This window comes from Phyllobates terribilis, unplaced genomic scaffold, assembly GCF_046119375.1.
Source record: "Phyllobates terribilis strain yellow unplaced genomic scaffold, ASM4611937v1 Scaffold_1__5_contigs__length_1240528914, whole genome shotgun sequence".
NCBI lineage: Eukaryota > Metazoa > Chordata > Amphibia > Anura > Dendrobatidae > Phyllobates > Phyllobates terribilis.
In genome coordinates this window covers 223,787,668-223,807,626 of record NW_027362761.1, presented here as the reverse complement: position 1 = coordinate 223,807,626, position 19,959 = coordinate 223,787,668, and the positions used below count along the sequence as shown (strand labels likewise).

The 19,959-nt window shown below is 47.6% G+C and overlaps 1 long non-coding RNA gene across 1 annotated transcript in view; it reads right to left on the bottom strand.

The window, feature by feature from the left end:
• Positions 1-19,184, bottom strand: part of LOC141166444 (uncharacterized) — a 148,968-nt gene extending 129,784 nt beyond the window's left edge. Inside the window, exon 1 of the long non-coding RNA XR_012251296.1 lies at positions 18,727-19,184. This is a non-coding gene — a long non-coding RNA (uncharacterized lncRNA). The remainder of the gene's footprint in view (positions 1-18,726) is intronic.
• Positions 19,185-19,959: the final 775 nt, after the last annotated feature.

Here is a 19,959-nt window from a genome sequence, read left to right as displayed (position 1 = left end):
ATGGGCCGAATTCTCGTACAACAATCATGAGAGCGAGTCTTCCTCCAAATCCCCGTTTTTTGTAGTCTACGGTCAGCATCCTCGGATCCCGTTTCCCGTCTCCACCTCGGCGGACAATCCGGCTGCGGAATCTCTTGTTAACAAATTTTCCTCTATATGGGAGAGTACCCGGTCCGCACTCCTTCTGTCATCCGAGCGTATGAAAAGACACGCTGACAAAAAACGTCTGGACCCTCCTCAATTCCGCCCTGGGGATAAAGTCTGGCTCTCGTCCAAATATGTCCGGCTCAAGATCCCTTCCTATAAGTTAGGGCCTCGGTTCATCGGCCCACTGGAGGTCATCAGTCAGATCAACCCGGTGGCCTATAAATTGAAACTCCCGGCCAACTTACGGATCCCTAACTCCTTCCATGTGTCTCTCCTCAAACCTGTAGTGCTTAACTCTTTTTCCAAGTCTACAGGTACGCCTCCTGCTCCGGTTTCTGCTGAGGACGAGTTTGAGGTAGAGAACATTCTTGCCACCAAAAGGGTAAGAGGAAAGACCTTTTTTCTGGTAGATTGGAAGGGGTTTGGTCCTGAGGAGAGAACGTGGGAGCCCCGGGAGAACATCCATGCCCCTCTCATCCTAGCTAAATTTCTGTCTGGCCTAAAAAAGGGGGGGCCTAAAGGGGGGGGTACTGTAGCGCTGGCGTCCCTGCCCTCTGCTAGGCAGGGACGCTGCTCCCCTCACCGCTCTGCTCCGTGCCCGGCGTCCTCTCCCCGCTCTGCTGTCAGCGCGCGCTCCTTCCCGGCGTCCTCCTCCCGCTCTGCTCTCAGCGCGCGCTCCTTCCCGGCCCCTGTGCTTAGGGCGCGCGCGCGCGCGCGCTCCCCTCCTCTTAAAGGGGCCGCGCGCGCCGTCCTAAGGAGTCCCCGGCCAATGGCCGGAGGACTTCATCATATATAAGGCACCTCCTCCAAAATGGAGGTGCCCGAGCAATGTTGTTTGCACCTGTGTCTCACCTGTGCTTCAGCCCTCAGGTCCCGTTGCCAGTTACCTGCCAGTTACCTGCCAGTTTCCTGCCAGTTTCCTGCTAGTTACCTGCCTGATTCCTGCCTGAATTCTTGTTACCTGTCTGCCAGTCTGAGGTCCGACGGTCTGCCTTACTACTCCTGTCAGTCTGTCTAAAGGACCAGCCTGCCCGCTCACCTGGGAGCGCATATCAGCTACCTGCCTGCTTGCCTGAGGTCCGACGGTCTGCCTTACTACTCCGGTCAGTCTGTCTATGGACCAGCTTGCCCGCTCACCTGGGAGCGCTTCTCCGTTATCTGCCTGCTTGCCAGCCCGGAGGCTCCGTTGTCACGTGCTGTGACCACCAGCTATCTCAGAGACTCTTGCCCGCTCACCTGGGAGCGCATCTCCGTTACCTGTCTACTTGCCAGCCCGGAGGTCCCGTTGTCACGTGCGGTGACCACCAGCTATTCCAGAGACTCTCGCTTGCTCACCTGGGAGCACACATCTACCATCTGCCTGCTAGCCTACCCGGAGGCTCTGCCATCACAGGTCGTACCTACCCCTTACCCAGAGACTGCCCTGATCACTTGCCGTAACTCCCTGTCCGTTCACCCAGAGACTGCCACCCGCTCCCTTACAAGGGCCGCCCCCTTGTATAATAGCTCAGAGGTTCCGCCTCCCGGACCCGTTACACAAGGGTCCAGTGACACAGTCGTGGCTTCAATGTTTACTTGGAGATACTCCTGTACCATCGTCTCTAGGCGTTGACTATGTGTCAGACTTCTTGTCTCCTGTGGCCTTGCAAAGGATGGGCTAAAAAAGTGGTGAAATGATTCCGCAAAATTGATGTTACCAGCAGATACTGTGGTTCTGTTACGGTTTGAGTGCTGAACACTTGACGGTCCCACGGTTGGCAAGTTGGAACTGTGAGATTCACTACGTGCACCACTGGTATTTTGTGGAAAAGCACATGTAAGATTCTGCAACAGTCTCTGCTGATACTCCTGCATGCGTGCATCCCTTTCTATGGCAGGAATAATTTCTGCAAATTTACTTTTGTACCGGGGATCTAACAGTGTGGCAACCCAGTAGTCAGGATTATTTCTAATTCTCACAATTCGAGGGTCATGTTGCAGGTAGTGCAGCAAGAAGGCACTCATGTGTGTTGCGCATCCAGGAGCACCAAGTCCCTGTTGTGTTGGTGGCGAGGTAACAATCATGCTTCTTTCCTCTGTCCTCTCCCCCCAACCTCGCACAACAGAAATGTGATCAAGGTCTCCCTCATCTGATGAGTCTTCCATCAGTTTGTCCTCCACTTCTTCCTGGGCTCCTGCACCTTCCTCACTAGTTTGGCTGCTACCATGCGCCCTGGTAAAATCATCTCCCCCACCCTCACATGCCTGCCGCCCTGGTGCTGCCGACCGTCTGGACCTTGCAGATGTTAGCCCTTCCGCATACAACTCCTCCTCCTCTACTTCCTCCACCTCCTCTTGTGCCACCACCTGACTCCGAATTCTGTTTAACATGTGCTCCAGCATGTAAATCACCGGAATAGTCATGCTGATAATGGCATCGTCAGCACTAAACATCTTCGTCGCCATTTCAAAACTGTGCAGAAGGGTGCATAGGTCCCTGATCTGAGACCACTCCTCCAGCGTGATTTGCCCCACCTCTGAATCTCGTTGGCCCAGGCTATACGTCAGAACGTATTGCACCAGGGCTTGTCGGTGCTGCCACAGTCGCTGCAACATGTGCAGAGTTGAATTCCACCGGGTAGGCACATCGCATTTTAGCCGGTGAAGTGGCAGGCCCAACGACTTCTGTAGAGATGTAAGTCGCTGAGCTGCGGGATGCGAACGGCGGAAGTGAGCACACAGCGACCGTGCCCTCTGCAGAAGGCCATCTAGTCTGGGATAGTGGGCTAAAAATTGCTGGACAACCAGGTTCAACACGTGAGCCATACAAGGCACGTGTGTGACATTGCCCCGGCGAAGGGCCGCACCCAGGTTTGCAGCATTGTCGCACACGGCCTTCCCTGGTTTCAGGTCCAGTGGAGACAACCATTCATGAAATTGGTTCTCCAGAGCTGACCACAACTCCTCAGCTGTGTGACTCACATTTCCCAGACATTTCAATGTAAAAACCGCCTGATGACGTTGAGCCCTACTGCCAGCATAGTAAGGAGGTGTGCAGGATCCCTTCTGCGCAGTTAGAAAGCTTGTGGCATGACCAGACAGGCTTTGGGTGCAGGTGTAAGACCGAGAGGAGGTTGAGGAGGCAGAAGCAGTGGAGGAAAAATGACATAAAGAGGATTGACGCACAACTCGTGGGGACGGCAAGACTTGGACAGCAGCCCCTTGTCCTGCTGTCACCATAGTTACCCAGTGCCCAGTCAGCGACATGTAACGCCCCTGTCCATGCCTACTCGTCCAAGTGTCTGTGGTGAAATGCACCCTGTCACACACAGAGTTTCTCAAAGAAGCGGTGATGTTGTGTGCGACATGCTGGTGGAGCGCAGGCACACCTTTCTTTGAGAAGTAGTGCCGACTGGGCATCTGGTACTGGGGCACTGCGACGGACATAAGGTCTCGAAAATCCTCTGTGTCCACCAGGCGGAAAGGCAGCATTTCTGTAGCCAAGAGCTTGCAGATGGTGAAATTCAACCTCTTAGCTTTCTCATGGCTAGGAGGAAATGGTCTTTTACTTGTCCACATCTGAGGGACCAAGGGCTGGCTATTGTGCTTAGACGGGGTTGATAAGGGTGTCCCCGGCAAACTGCCGGTCTGTGAGGAAGATGCAGGCGGACATGTTAGGTTGCCTTGATCCAAAGGTGGTGCTATCGATGTCGGACAGCGCTCAAGACCAGCTGGTGTTACCACCTCCAAAGAAAATGATGACCTGCCAATCACGCTGGCTGTTGCGGGTAAAGAGGTGGCAGGTCTGCGCCCCAAAACAGGTGTGACTGCTGTCCCCCCAGTCACAGAGGATGAAGAGGCCGCGGATGCACAAGATATGGCAGACGGTGGTTGGCCCGGCCGGCTAGACCGCATTGTAGCACACTGAGCTTCCCACTGCAACTTATGCTTCATGTCCATGTGCCGGTTCATGCATGAAGTACTCAAACTATGTATTTTTTGGCCTCTACTTAGCTTTTGCTGACAAATGTTACAGATAACACGAGTTGGGTCATCTTTATCGATCTGAAAAAATGCCCAGGCTATGCAAGGCTTAGCACCCATGCGACCTGAAGAGCCACCACGACTTGTGGTGAGAGGCAGAGTTGTGTTTGAGGATGCAGTTGTTGATGTGCTTCCAGTACTACGTCTCTGTCCAGGAAGGCGCAACCTGACCTCGTCGTCACTAGCATCTTCCTCCACCTCCTCTGCTGACCTCATCTCTTGGCTGACTGTGGGTTGACAGTAAGTGGGATCTCCGACCTCATCATCATCACCCTGTGCGTTATCACACCCGTCGTCCTCAGAGCCAACCTGTTCCTGCCCTGACAAAAAACTAAAGTTGTCGCTCCAATCAGGTATTTGAGTCTTATCATCGTCTTCCTCATTGTCTCCACCAACAGGAGTTACAGTTTGGGAATGAGGGTCTACATTATGGTCAGAACCTTCTGCGTCTGGTCCTGGATCCGACTCATAAAGATTCTGGGCATCAGTGCAGATCATTTCCTCGTCTGGATTCACAGAAGCGCTGGAGTCGACCTCTGATTCCCAGGCTATAGTATGAGTAAACAGCTCTGCAGACTCAACCATCTGTTCTACCTCATACTCAGACGGGCAGCTGGAGATTTGGGAGCTGTGAGGAAGCAAGTGCGATTTGGGTGACACCTTTGAGGACTGGAGTATTTGTGATGTTGAAGTTGATGTGGAGGAGAGCCCACTTAAAGGAGCACTTGATATCCGTTGAAGCACCTGCTGTTTTTGTGCCTCATCTGGAATTTGTAGCGATTGGCGTGGCCGTAAGAAAGGGATCTTATCACATTGTCCGCTAAAAGAAGTAGACATTTTAGTTTGGCTGGAAGATGGTCTTTCTTCTGCACCTACCCCACGGACACAACCTTTTTTCCCCTTCCCAACACGCCTATTCCCCTTTCCACTAGCAGCAGGCCTTTTTCCACTCATTTTGGTGGTTAACTAATTCACAACTCTGGAGTTGTTTGCACAAAAAAACAATGGATGGTAACCGAGCAGAGCTGAGTGGCCAAACTGTGGTATTAGGCCAAAACTATTGGCTGGGTTAGATGCAGAAAAAAATTATTTTTAATTTGCAACCTGATGGAGGTCAGTATAGATGGACTAATAGACCAAGTCCCACACACCGCTAGAAGCCCAAATATTTTTTCAGAGCTAGATGCAGAAATTTTTTTTATTCAATTTGCAACCTGATGGAGGTCAGTATAGATGGACTAATAGACCAAGTCCCACACACTGCTAGAAGCCCAAATATTTTTTCAGAGCTAGATGCAGAAAAAAATTATTTTTAATTTGCAACCTGATGGAGGTCAGTATAGATGGACTAATAGACCAAGTCCCACACACCGCTAGAAGCCCAAATATTTTTTCAGAGCTAGATGCAGAAAAAAATTATTTTTAATTTGCAACCTGATGGAGGTCAGTATAGATGGACTAATAGACCAAGTCCCACACACCGCTAGAAGCCCAAATATTTTTTCAGAGCTAGATGCAGAAAAAAATTATTTTTAATTTGCAACCTGATGGAGGTTAGTATAGATGGACTAATAGACCAAGTCCCACACACCGCTAGAAGCCCAAATATTTTTTCAGAGCTAGATGCAGAAAAAAATTATATTCAATTTGCAACCTGCTGGAGGTCAGTATAGAAGGACTAATAGAACAAGTCCCACACACTGCTAGAAGCCCAAATATTTTTTCAGAGCTAAATGAAGAAAAAAATTATTTTTAATTTGCAACCTGATGGAGGTCAGTATAGATGGACTAATAGACCAAGTCCCACACACTGCTAGAAGCCCAAATATTTTTTCAGAGCTAGATGCAGAAAAAAATTATTTTTAATTTGCAACCTGATGGAGGTCAGTATAGATGGACTAATAGACCAAGTCCCACACACTGCTAGAAGCCCAAATATTTTTTCAGAGCTAGATGCAGAAAAAAATTATTTTTAATTTGCAACCTGATGGAGGTCAGTATAGATGGACTAATAGACCAAGTCCCACACACCGCTAGAAGCCCAAATATTTTTTCAGAGCTAGATGCAGAAAAAAATGATATTCAATTTGCAACCTGCTGGACGTCAGTATAGAAGGACTAATAGAACAAGTCCCACACACTGCTAGAAGCCCAAATATTTTTTCAGAGCTAAATGAAGAAAAAAATTATTTTTAATTTGCAACCTGATGGAGGTCAGTATAGATGGACTAATAGACCAAGTCCCACACACTGCTAGAAGCCCAAATATTTTTTCAGAGCTAGATGCAGAAAAAAATTATATTCAGTTTGCAACCTGATGGAGGTCAGTATAGATGGACTAATAGAATGATGCTATGCCCAAAAGATTTTACTTCACTAGGTGCAGTAAAAAAATTGGTATTCTATACACAGGTGGTATATCTTGCAACACAGATAGGCTACTCCACTGACTAACACACTCTGCAATAGGCCAAAAAGGATTAGCTTTGCTAGATTCAGCCAAATGCTGTGAAAAAAACTTGCACAGCACTGGCACAGACCTGCCTGGCAAAAACTGATAGGAACTGATGTAACCTAGTCCTGAAAAGGACTCCAATTACAATTAGTCTTTACTCCCACAATCTATCTATTTAAGAGCACAGACCTGCCTGATAAAAGTCGTAGGAAATGCTGTAACCTAGTCCTTAAAAGGACTGCAATCACAACTATTCCCTACTCCCAAGCTATCTGTATATTTGTGCGAAAATTGGCTTGAAATTAACAAGGTATAGCGCACACAGCAACAGCGGTGCCGTCTAACACGCAGCTGCAGCAGTGAGAAAATGGTGGCGACGGGGAAAATGGCTTGGTCTTATAGGGCAAGGACATGTGACATACACTGCCAATCACACATGCCCTTGCTTGTGTGAAAAAAAGCACTTCGCTCCGTGTGTGCGCTGCTGATAGGCTGACAGATTGCACCTCCCCACTGCAAATGCGGGAAAGAGAAAAAAAAATGGAGATCTTCATTGTTCCTGCAGAGATCCATCCCCTGCCCCTCCCCCCGCCCCGCTGTACACTCAAACTGCGTATTAACATTAATTTTCATCATTACTGAGAAAAAATCCAGTTATTATTTTGGTGCACGAACAGTTATCGAACATAACCTCGAACAGCCGAATTTTTCTCAAATTGTTCGTGTTCGCCGACCGGCTCGAACACCGCCCAAAACAGCTCGAATTTGAGATTGGCGAACAGTTCGAGTAGAACAACGCTCATCTCTATTCGTTTATTAATGAGGCATAACATCAAACCAAATAGTTGTAGTTGCAACAGTGATTGGCGACTGAAGACGTTTCGGCCTCATCCAGGCCTTATTCATTAAGTCGCGCTACTTATATAGGTTTAGATGCAGGTATGTGCCGACAGAGGTAAAGATAGACGGTCACGCTGCCCTTCCTCCACAAGCCATACCTGGGAGCCCCACACCACCACAGACAACAAACAGGAACGAGCCTCCCATGGTGCACAAATAACAATACAGAGAAACGGCTATACCGCCCCTCCTCTCCTCTCCCTGCCATATCTGGGACACCAGCACTGTACCAAGACACAGATGTGTCATACCACACCAGCAAATTAATCTCTTATAGATTGTGGAACACGCGATACAAGAGCACCATTAAAAAGATTTCTATCTTTACCTCTGTCGGCACATACCTGCATCTAAACCAATATAAGTAGCGCGACTTAATGAATAAGGCCTGGATGAGGCCGAAACGTCTTCAGTCGCCAATCACTGTCGCAACTACAACTATTTGGTTTGATGTTATGCCTCATTAATAAACGAACACTGCATTTGAACCTCTGAGTGTGCGATGATATAATTTACTGCTGGCATGGTCTAAGCAGGCCACCATAGCAGGCAGACCTGGAATTCGTCATTTGACCTTGGGTTACCAAGACAATGATCGTCTGCCTGTGATGATGTTGCAGGGATGTCGATCCAAACAGGCCCCCTGTCATGTGCGGTGCCGATTGGAAGTCTCCATCCCTCTCCCAGCCTTGTAAATGCTGCAATAACTATTGATCATGGCATTTACAGGGTTGAACAGCCGGGGACGGTACGGGCACCACCCCTGGCTGTGACAGCTGGGACTCGGCTATCACCTAAGCCAAGCCTCTTGCAGAAATCTTGCAGGCACAGCTCCTGTGCCGCACAATCGCCATGATGTACCAGAAAGTCCATTTGCTGGGGAACGCCCTGCAAAATAGGACGTACCCGGTATGTCCAATGTCAGGAAGGGGTTAAAAACTGATTTCTAGCAACCCCAATGTTAAGGTAAATTTTCCAGCATAAACATAAAATCAGTATTTTAATTGTGTGTTGCTGAATATTTTAATTAGCTTGACTAGTCGAAATGGCGTGCACTTCGTGCTGACCAGTCCAGCCCAAACAGCCGATATCACACTCATAGAAACGTGGTTAGTCCCAGTAGTTCCCTCTGCCTCCTCCTTGCTTCCTAATCACACAAATGCCTATGACAGTGAACTTTTCTACCTATGGACCACTACTTGCCTACTCAGCACTATGTGCTAGTGCAGTGACACATAGGAAGAAAATCACAGCGCAACTTGAACCCAGCTCTTCTGTCTGTGATCTCATAGCTGTTGTGTATAATGCAGAGCCGACAAGTAGTGGCACATACGTAGAAGTTCTCTGTACATGCCAGTACCTCCCGGCTCAGCTGGTCAGACTTTGAGTCTGCACAAGGTGACGTCATTGCAGTGGCACACAGGCATATCACCATGCATATCCTAAGTCACAGCTGCTGCAAGGCATTTGCGTGATTCAGAAAGCAGGGAGGAGGCAGAGGGCATTACAGAGACTAACGTTGCCTCTATGAGCGTGATATCGGCTGGTTGGGCTGACTGCTCAGCATGAAGTGCAAGACATTTCGACTATTCAAGCTAATTAAAATATGCAGCAACACAAGATTAAAATGCTGATTTTACATTTATGCTAGCAACTAGTGATGAGCGAGCACTAAAATGCTCGGGTACTTGTTGCTCTGGTCGAGCAGATTGGAATACTCGGGTGCTCGACACAAGCAAAGAGCACAATGTAAGTCTATGGGAAACTCAAGCATTTTTCAGGCGGCTGCCCCCGGCGGTCTGCGGAGGGCCTAAAAATTGCCCAAATCGATGGTAACAGTGCTCAAATGACATGGGAACAACATGGAGTAGACCCCTGGAAACATTTCGGACACCCAGGTCACTGCTGTAAACAGTATTGTCAGAGTATTACGCCACTTTTGCGGACTCACAATAAAACATACAAAAACAAAACCAAAATGGATTTTCCTGGGAAATATGTTAAGGAACATCCTTTCCAGGATAATGACTTGTATATAAGGCAAAATAAATAAACCAAAACAAAAATGCTCCTCCACACCTTGGGCTATGTTCACACGTAGCGTTTTTGATGCGTTTTTGCACTTTTGCATTGCTTTCAACCGTGACAAATGCATTCACCAGGAAATGTCATTTTAACATTTTACAACCTTATTTGGCCATGTGGTGTGTGAGGCATGATCAGACACATCCTGTTTAATTTATGAAGGAGGGATTTTGAAAGTAACAAACACTATTTTTACAGCGTTACTATTCTTAAAGGGCCAGCAGTCGACTATGCTTTGTGGTTCCCATTATCAAAGAGTGCGTCTCCTATACTGTTATTGCTAATGCAGTGACTGCAAGGGCTGCCAAAAATTTGGACGCACCCCAATACCCCTTTGAAGACACATAGAGAAGGGTCTCAGAAATTTTTTTTTAGGGAAAACCCCCACTAACAATTTAAACACACATAGAGCTGGGCCACAGTAACGACATGTTCCCATTAGAAAGGAGAGGATCTGCTATACAGTTATAGGGTATGCAGTGAGTCCAACGGCTGCCAAAATTTAGGAAAAACCCCACTTACAATTTAAACCCACATAGAGCTGGGCCACAGTAATGACATGTTCTTATTAGAAAGGTGAGGGTAAGCTATACAGTTATAGGGTATGCAGTGAGTCCAACAGCTGCCAAAATTTAGGAAACACCTCACTAACAATTTAAACACACATAGAGCTGGGCTACAGTAACGAGTACGACATTTTCCAATTAAAAAGCAGTGGGTCTCCCATACTGTTTGACTATGGAGTGAATGCAATGTCTGCCAAAAATTTGGAGGAACTCCAATGTCCCTTGTAAGAGACGTAGAGGTTGGAGAGCCTCCTGAAAACAATGTTCCCATTATTAGGAAGTGGGTCTCCAATACTGTTTGCCTATGGAGTGAATGCAACGGCTGCCAAAAATTTGGATGAACTCCAATGCCCCTTGCAAGAGAAGTAGAGGTTGGAGGGCCTCCTAAAAACAATGTTCCCATTATTAGGAAGTGGGTCTCCCATACTGTTTGCCTATGTAGTGAAGCAACGGCTGCCAAAATATTTGGAGGAACTCCGATGCTCCTTGCAAGAGATGTAGAGGTCGGAAGACCTCCTGAAAACAATGTTCCCATTATTAGGAAGTGGGTCTCCCATACTGTTTGCCTATGCAGTGAATGCAACGGCTGCCAAAATATTTGGAGGAACTCCGATGCTCCTTGCAAGAGATGTAGAGGTCGGAAGACCTCCTGAAAACAATGTTCCCATTATTAGGAAGTGGGTCTCCCATACTGTTTGCCTATGCAGTGAATGCAACGGCTGCCAAAAATGTGGAGGAACTCCAATGCCCTTTTGCCCTTTGCAAGAGTCGTAGAGGTCGGAGGGCCTCTTGAAAACCATGTTCCCATTATTAGGAAGTGGGTCTCCCTGAGGAGAAGGAGAAGGAAAAGAGCAAATAGACACATTTAGGAAGCGTATACCCATGTCTGGGTGTGAAGACAGAGGTGCATGGGAATAGAGTTAGACCTCCCAAAAAAAAGACACTGTATTTGAGTTTATGTTATGCTGCTATCATTCGGTGGTGTTGAGAAGTCTGACCCAATCCAGGCCTTGTTCATTTTTATAAGAGTCAGCCTGTCAGCATTTTCAGTTGACAGGCGAATGTGCCTATCGGTTGTAATTCCACCGGCGGGATTAAAAACTCACTCTGACAAAACGCTAGCGGCAGGGCAGGCCAGGACCTCCAAGGCGTAAAGAGCCAGTTCATGCCACGTGTCCAGCTTGGATACCCAATAATTATAAGGCACAGAGGAATCATGGAGGACATTGGTACGGTCGGCAAGGTACTCCCTCACCATCCTACAAAACTTGTCCCTCCTTGGGAGAGTACCCCGCACCTCAGGGCCTGTGCGATGGGAGGGTCTGAGAAAACTGTCCCAGAACTTTGACATTGTAACCCTGCCTCTGCTGGATTGCATTTGTGTCTCTCTCACCTGTACTACTTGGTTGTCCAACGAACTGTGACCTCTGCCACCAGCCTTTTCAGATGGGAATTTTTAAAATAATTCCGCTACAAGGGCCTTCTCGTACTGCACCATTTTATTAGGCCTGTCCTGCAAGGGAATAAGAGACAGAAAGTTCTCCTTGTAGCGTGGGTCTAGAAGTTTCACCAACCAGTAATGATTGTCACCCAAAATTTGGACAACGCGAGGGTCACGGGAAAGGCAGCGTAACATAAACTCAGCCATGTGTGCCAGACTGCTAACAGGCAAGACTTCCGTGTCCTCACCAAGAGGATGGCTGACCATTCTTTCCTCCTCATCCTCCTCCTCCCTGTCCTCAAGCCACCCATGCTGAACAGACGGTATGATAGTTGTGCAGGTAGTACCGTCTATAGCGCAGGAAACTAGCTCATGTTCTTCCTCCTCCTCTTCCTCATTGTCACCCAATCCACGTTGGGATGAGATAAGGCTGGGCTGTGTGGAATCACCCTGTATGGTTTCTTGCTCTATCTCATTGTGCTCTGCCTGCAATGCATCCTCTTTAATTGTGAGCAGAGAGCATTTCAGAAGACAGAGAAGCGGGATGGTGATTCTAATTATGGTGTCATTGCCGCTCACCATCTTGGTGAAGTCCTAAAAGTTTTGGAGGATCGTACAGATGTCTAACATCCATGTCCACTCCTGAGGTTTTATGTGTGGAGCCTGACCTGAATACCGATGGCCTTGTTGATGCTGGTAGTCAACAACTGCCCTCTTCTGCTCACAAATCCTTCCCAATATCTGCAATTTAGAGTTCCAACGTGTGAGGACATCGCAGATCAGTCAATGAGCTGGAAGCTGCAAACGCTGCTGAAGCATGGCAAGGGCAGCAGAAGCTGTAGCTGACTTTCTAAAATGGGCACACAAATGGCATACTTTAACAAGCAGATCCGGGTAGGTTTTGAGAAACCGCTGAACCACGAGGTTAAGCACATGGGCCAGGCAGGGTACGTGTGTGAGCTCGCCTCGCCTCAGAGCCGCCACCACATTTCAGCCATTGTCACACATGACCATGCCTGGCTGTAGGTTTCAGAGCTGTCCACAACTTTTCAGCATTGTGCGGTTTGTCACCTAAGCATATTAGCTTCAGCATAGCCTGTAACCGCTTGGCTGAGGCAGTGCTGCAGTTCTTCCAGCTTGTGACTAATGTGGTCATTTCAGAGATGGAGGCTGAAGAGGAGGTGCAGTAGCTATAGAATGTGGGGGCAACCCTGATTGACCAAGGGCCCACAATACTCGGCATCGGGAGGACGTGTTCCATCCCAAGGTCCGACTGGGTCCCGGCTTCCACTATATTAACCTAGTGTGCCTTCAGCGAGATGTACCATCCCTGCCCACAAGCACTTGTCCACGTGTCTGTGGTTAGGTGGACTTTCCCAGTAACTGCATTGTTGAGGGCACAGCTAATGTTGTGGGACACGTGCTCGTGTAATGCACGCCGGGAGACACAGTGGCGACTGGGGGCTGAGTACCGACGGACGGCCGCTGCCATAAGGTTGCGGAAAGCTTCTGTCTCCACGAGCCTAAAAGGCATCACAAAATGTGTGAATTTAGTAGTGTGGCCTGTGTGGCGTTGGGTGCGTTTTTGCACTTGCGTTCCAAGGACTGGGGTAGGGACAACTGAACGCTGCACTGGGGCAAGGACGTGGACGTGCTTGCTGATGGTGCTAGTTGAGAGTGTGTAGCAACACGTGCAGTGCGGGAGGCATCTTGGCATGCTCTATGGACAGGGGATTGGCGTGCACGCTCACCAGCGGAAGAAGCAGTGGTGTCACTTGCAGACACTGTTTCTGGACCCTGGGGTTCGGCACACATAGTCAGGTGCTTTGTTGCAATGTGCCTGATCATGCTGGTGGTCAGGCTACTAGTTTTGCTACCCCTGCTGATGCTGGCCTGGCAGATGGTGCAAATGGCCTTTTTGGGGTTATCTGCAGAGTCTTTAAAAAACAACCAGACTCCGGAATACCTAACAGTTGTACTGGCAACTTCCTTCGTGTTGGCATTACGAGGAATGCTTTCCTGCCTTGTGTCTGCGGCCACCACACTGCTTCGTCCTGCCTGTTGTGGTGCGACGCCTCCCTCCCCCTGTGTGCTGCTGTCCTTGCTCTGTATGTCCCTCTGCCAGGTTGGGTCAGTTGCTCTATGATCCACCATCTCGTCTTGCACTTCCGCACCTTGGTTCTCCTCCTGACTTCCTGGCAATTGTGTCTCATCATCATCATCATCATCCACCTTTTGCAACAGTAATTGCTCTTTCCCACTGTTGCCTTCGTGTGACAGTGGATTCTCAAATATTTGGGCATCGCTACATGCGTTCTCCTCTTGACTCGCTTGAAGCTGTATGGGCGAGAGGCCCAAATCTACTAATGGAAAAGTGAACAGCTCTTCTGAATGTCCAAATGTGGGATCAGGTTTCTCCGGGAACTTGGCATGGTGGGAGGAAGGAGGATCAGGGTGAGGAATATGCGGTCCAGACTCACGGCTACTGAGACTTGACCGTGTGGAAGACAGGGTGGTGGTGGTGGCTGAGTGACTGGAAGCATTATCTGCTACCCAACCAACAACCTTTTGACACTGCTCTTGGTTCAATAGTGGTGTACTGAGGTCCCCTAGTAATTGGCACAGGAAGGTCGAGCGACAATATGTGGGTGTTTGTTGGGGCACAATTTCAGCTTGCCCACAGCCACGTCCTCTGCCTCAGCCTCTGCATGCACCACCAAGTCCACTTCCCCATCCCTTGCCATGCACCTTGCCCATTTTAAATGGAGGACAATATTTTCCACGTTCACGAGAAGTGGCTGATTTTGGAACGCAGTTATATGTGATATGTCTGACAGAGAACCACAGTTTTTAATAGCAGGCCTGTAATTTACTAATGTTATTCTGCACAGAGACTTAGTGTGAATAGCTTGACCGACACACTGCAACGAGATAAAGGTAGAAATCGCTGATTTTGGAACACTGTTATATGTGATATGTCTGACAGAGGACCATGGTTTTAAATAGCAGGCCTGTAATTTACTAATACCATTCTTCACAGAGACCTAGTGTGAATAGCTTGACGGACACACTGCAACAGAATGGAAAATGAGGCCAATATTTTCCACGTTCAGTTCAAATTTCTGGATTTTTATCGCTAAAATATGGAACATAGCTGAAAAATGTGCCCTGGCCCCTGATATCTGGGGCTATGTCTACAAATATCTGTAATTATTACAGCAGCAGCAGACAGGACGTTTAATGGACCCTCTTGTGCTATATGCACTACAGTCTGCCACATTCACTGCCTGCCTGCCTAACACTGATTATATGCAGCTGTATTAGTACTCAGAAGGACTGTTAGTTCAGATGGATATATATTTATATATATGTTGTGGAAAACCTATACTAACAGGACGCTCAATGGACCCTCTTGCATTATATGCACTGCAGTCTGCCACATACCCTGCCTGCCTGCCTAACTCTTGCTATCACCACTGAATATATGCAGCTAGATTAGTCCTCAGAACCACTGTTATTTCAGATGGATATCTTTATATGTTGTGGAATACCTTTACTAACTAAAAACAAGCAAATCTCTCCCTGACTCAGCAGCAGCTCTCCCTATTCTGCCTGTTTCCGGGGTAGACAATAACGAGCATAGTGGTGCCAGGTCTTAAATAGACCTGATGATGCTGTTGCGGTCAGCCAATCACTGTAATGCCACAACCAACATGGCTGCGGCATTACAATGCGTGGCAGACAATTCCTACATGTTCATTGGCTCTCTAAAGAGCACCAAACATGCAGGGCGGGGACCCGAGTTCCCGCCGGAGCAACCCGGAAATACTCGCTGAGCTTGTCGAGCACCGTGATGCTCGGGCGAGTACCGAGCAGTGGGGAGCACATTTGCTCATCACTACTAGCAACTTTATGTTAACATTGGGGTTGCTTTGTATCAGTGTTTAATGACAAATGCAGGGCTGTAATTAGTTAATAAGGGTAAATCCTGATGTCGGGTTCCCTTTAACCTGTGCGTCCCTTATGTATTACAGTGCTTTCCCTAATTCTGTCAATGTTTTACTGACAGGTAGCCAATTAGACCTTCCTCTGGCAGGCTCTGATAGGTTGTAGTATATAGCAGACCCAAAGACCATGTTCAGGCCTCCAGCTGCCATAACAACTTATAATCAGCTCAGAATCGCACTGTGGGGATGCTTATGTGCAGACAGAAGCAGTGTTCTCCCTCAGTCAAACTACTCATATGACACTATCACTATTGACAGCATCATATGAGGCTTAGAGCACCACTTCAGTGTTTCTTTTTATTTCAGGACTGGAGTGGTGCCACTAATGTAAGTTCCCTGTCCCAGTATATACGTACTAGCCGCTGTCTTCAGCTGTTTCCAGCGCTGCTCAGGTTCCTATTCACCATCTTGTGACGCAATTTCTGACTGACCGGAAATTAGAGATACCGCTCACAAGCTCTCAATGAAAGTCTTTGAGATCATCTTTCTGGCTCTCATAGACTTAGATTGAGTAGTGACTCCCTGCTCCTCCAGCAAGCACTGGACTGATTCTGCAGGTCACAACTTGCAGAAGATGATCGGAGCAGTGCCAATAACAGGAGAAGGGGGCAGCTAGTAAGTATAATTGTAGCACCCTGAGGATTCGGCTGCTACAGGGGTATTGCACCTCAACCCAGAGGTGTGATATTCCACTCCCGGGTAAGGATGGAGTGTGGAACTGAGCTAGTAGGCTGCATGCACTACACACATCCCATTTCCGGGGAACAGACCGATGGTACTCCCACTAGAGAAATGTGCAGGTACGACAGTGTCTGTTCCTGGCTGGAGTGGGAGGGGGGTGGAACATCCCAGTAGTGTAGGGGCAGATAGGGGGAGCAGCCTGGGTAAAGTTAGGAGCTCATTGGGTGCTGGTCACCTGAGCTCACACATAGAGGGAGTATATAAGGTGGGCACCATCTTAGATCAGGGTCAGTCTGTGAGACGTCAGTCAGTCAGCCACAGTCAGTCAGTCAGACAGTCTGTCTGAGAGCCTGAGAAGCAGAGCAGAGGAGAAGAGAGAGAGACCCAGAGGCGCAGAGGGGACCCCAAGAGCCCATAAGAGAGCTAATAGGGTGAAGGGTCGGCAACAGGGTACCGGATCCCAAGCTGGCAGAGGCTACAGCACACCTTAGCCAGGAACCGGAGGTCGTGGGCAGGATCTGCCACGATCACCCACTAAATCCACCCGGAAGGCAGACCAAGAATAGGGTCAGGGAGCCCAGAGGAGGCTTGACCAACAAGAGGCCCGAGGGAGCCGGACTTAGGTGGATCCCTGGTGGGAACGGCCAGAAGAAGGGAGAGACAGAAAGGAGCTCAGGACCACACTCCGGAGTTGCCTGGGAGTTGACCGAGTCCAGGACCTGGTGGACGCAGCACGGCTTGGGTGGTCACTGCTGTACACAGTGACCCGAGCAACACCAGTAAGTAAAACCCTGGAACTGCATTTTATGTCTCTGAGTCTCCTTGCTGCACCTTCACAACCACCATCCTCCACGGCTGACCCCCTGAGGCTATACCCCTCCCGTTGGGGGTTATACTACCTAAGCTGCACTCACATCATCAGCCTCAGTGGACACTGCTGCAGCGGCGGCCGTATTGACCGCAAATCAACGGGTGGCGTAGTCGACACAAAGAACTCTAATAACATCTGTAGGACTGCCACACACTGAGTTTGACACCCTGGGCACGGACCGGGTCACAGCCACTCGGAGACTACAACCCCCCATCTGATCCGGCTCCGGGTATCCCCAACAACACTGGCCCAGGGGGCGCGTCATAATACTAAGGGCATAGAACTTACATTAGTGTTACCACTCCAGCAGTAAAATAATATAACCCCTAAAGCGGTGTTTTAAACTGCTGAGATCAGTGAAAACACTGATCCTAGCCGTTACATCAGGATTCTGACTGTCTAAATCAGTTGGGCTCCTGCAGCAGATCGCATCTGTGCAGAAGCTGTACTGTGCTATCAGCATGACATTCATAGTGACCTGTGTTCATTAATGATATGAACATCAAGTAGAATTAAGGAGTGTAGGGATTCACTGTCTCTGATAAGTATTAGGTAGCATTCACACAGACAATGTGATTTGGTCCAAACATGTGCAGTTTTATTGCTTTCATAAAACTTCAAGAGATTCAAATCTAAAACAGCCTATTCTGGGCACAAAGGTATAGCCAAATAAACAGTCCATTCAGCAGGCATATATATGTCAGTGCAGGCTCACCAGAACAGATTACAGTCCCCTCCCTCTCAGCTTTTAGCTGAGGCCGCCAATACCAGAGGTCTTTTCTTCATCTCAGATATAATAAGGTTATAATACAGCCCGTTCTCCTGGAGAAAACTTTACACAAAGAAGAGGTATGGACCTACCGGTCTCGATAACACCTTCAGAATGAGCTCCAGCAGTTTCCAGCACCAAAAAGAAGTGTTTATCTCCATGTACAAGTCACACTGAACAGACTGCAGCTTCCACACATTACTCTGTAGCTTCAACACATGGACATGCTCAACTTTCCTAGCTGACCTGTGCAGTTTTCATTCAGACTGACTCTGGCTTGTCTCTCTTCCAGCTACAGCTCACATTTTGGCTGATCACTCACCTGCTTCAAAAAACTTCACTCTGCTCAACATCCCCAGTAGACTGAGAGCTTCCAGGTGAACACATACCCTGGTTCTTAGTCAAAGCTAGCCAGTTGCCTCTAATCAAGAAAACCTGCAGTTTTAGGATTTTAACTCAGCCCTATCTGGCTTTCCAACAGAAGTTAAAAAATCATTAAGTTTTGCAGGGAAACAGTTGTTTTACCTGCAAGACTGTGCGGCCATTCGTTGAAACACCTGCTGCGGTTTTCAGATGCTCCATAACCACAGATTGTAAGCGTAGCCATGAGGAAAATACTTATTTACCAAAAACTTTATTTACCAAAATTATTAGAAAAAATGACAATGCAGTTATTTGACCAAAATTTAAATGTTTAAAGGAATTGTCCAAGATAAAAACAAAAAGTCACTGATAGGGAGGAGTGCATATAACATAGTAAAAAAGCATATACAGTACTCACCCTTTTACTGTGGGCTTTTTCAGCGCCATGTCCCAGATACACTCTGTGTTCTGTTTACCTTCTGTATGAGATGTCAGCCTGTTTACTACACGTGACTGCTGCAGGGAATCACTGACCTCTGAGGTCTCATGCTGTATAGTAATTGGCCCAATTGCTGAAGTGGACTATTCTGGCTGTGATATCTTCAGATGAGATCAGAAGACAAGCTGGGAGCAACAAGGAGACATTGCTGGAATGGCCTGGCGTAAAAGACTAAGTATACCTGTATATTATTTAATTATTTTATTTGCATTTCTGCCTGTGTAGCATTTTCATTTTCTTGGGCAACCACTTTAATCCTTTCTCCCACTGCAGCATTTAATTACAGTCGCTGTTGGTGTATAATCTAAGGAGTCCTGCATGTCTCTGCAGCCAATTAAGTGGGGTTTCTGATGATAAATTTTTTAGCTCCAGGCTTTCTGCTTGCTGGGGGAGAGGGGCGGGGGCACAGTGTGCTCTTCACTGGCTCAACCTAGCATTTACTGATACTGCAAATAGAGTCAGCTTTGCCTCTGCAACATCAGTAGAGCGAAGTGGAACTAAAGCGGGCGGGAGGTAGTGACGTAGTCAGCTTCAGAACAGCATTTAGACTCTCTATAGAAAAGCACTTGCAAGCACAAGCTCTTTGCCTTGGAAATAGGCCACCACTAATACACTGCCGAAGTGGCCAGTACCCTAGGCACCAAGCAGTATATATAAGAAATACAATTTCCTTCATTATTGAGAATGGAGAGTATTATTAATAACAGGTAAATTGCAAAGTTGTGTGTTTTCCCAAGCACTTTGAAATTGTAACCATTTAGGATGTTGAGAAAATCCATTTAATACTCCATTAACTCTTAGTTGCTTATTTTTTTATTTTAGATAAGTTTGACCAATAAATTAAAATTAGTTGCAAAGATGTATCTACAGTTATGCTGTTATATACAACCCCTGGCAAAATTATGGAATCACCAGGCTCGGAGGATGTTCATTCAGTTGTTTAATGTTGTTGAAAAAAAGCAGATCACAGACATGGCACAAAACTAAAGTCATTTCAAATGGCAACTTTAGGGCTTTAAGAAACACTAAAAGAAATCAAGATTAAAAATGTGGTACTCAGTAAGGGTAATTTTTTTCAGACCAAGCAGAGGAAAAAAATTATGGAATCACTCAATTCTGAGGAAAAAATTATGGAATCATGAAAAACAAATG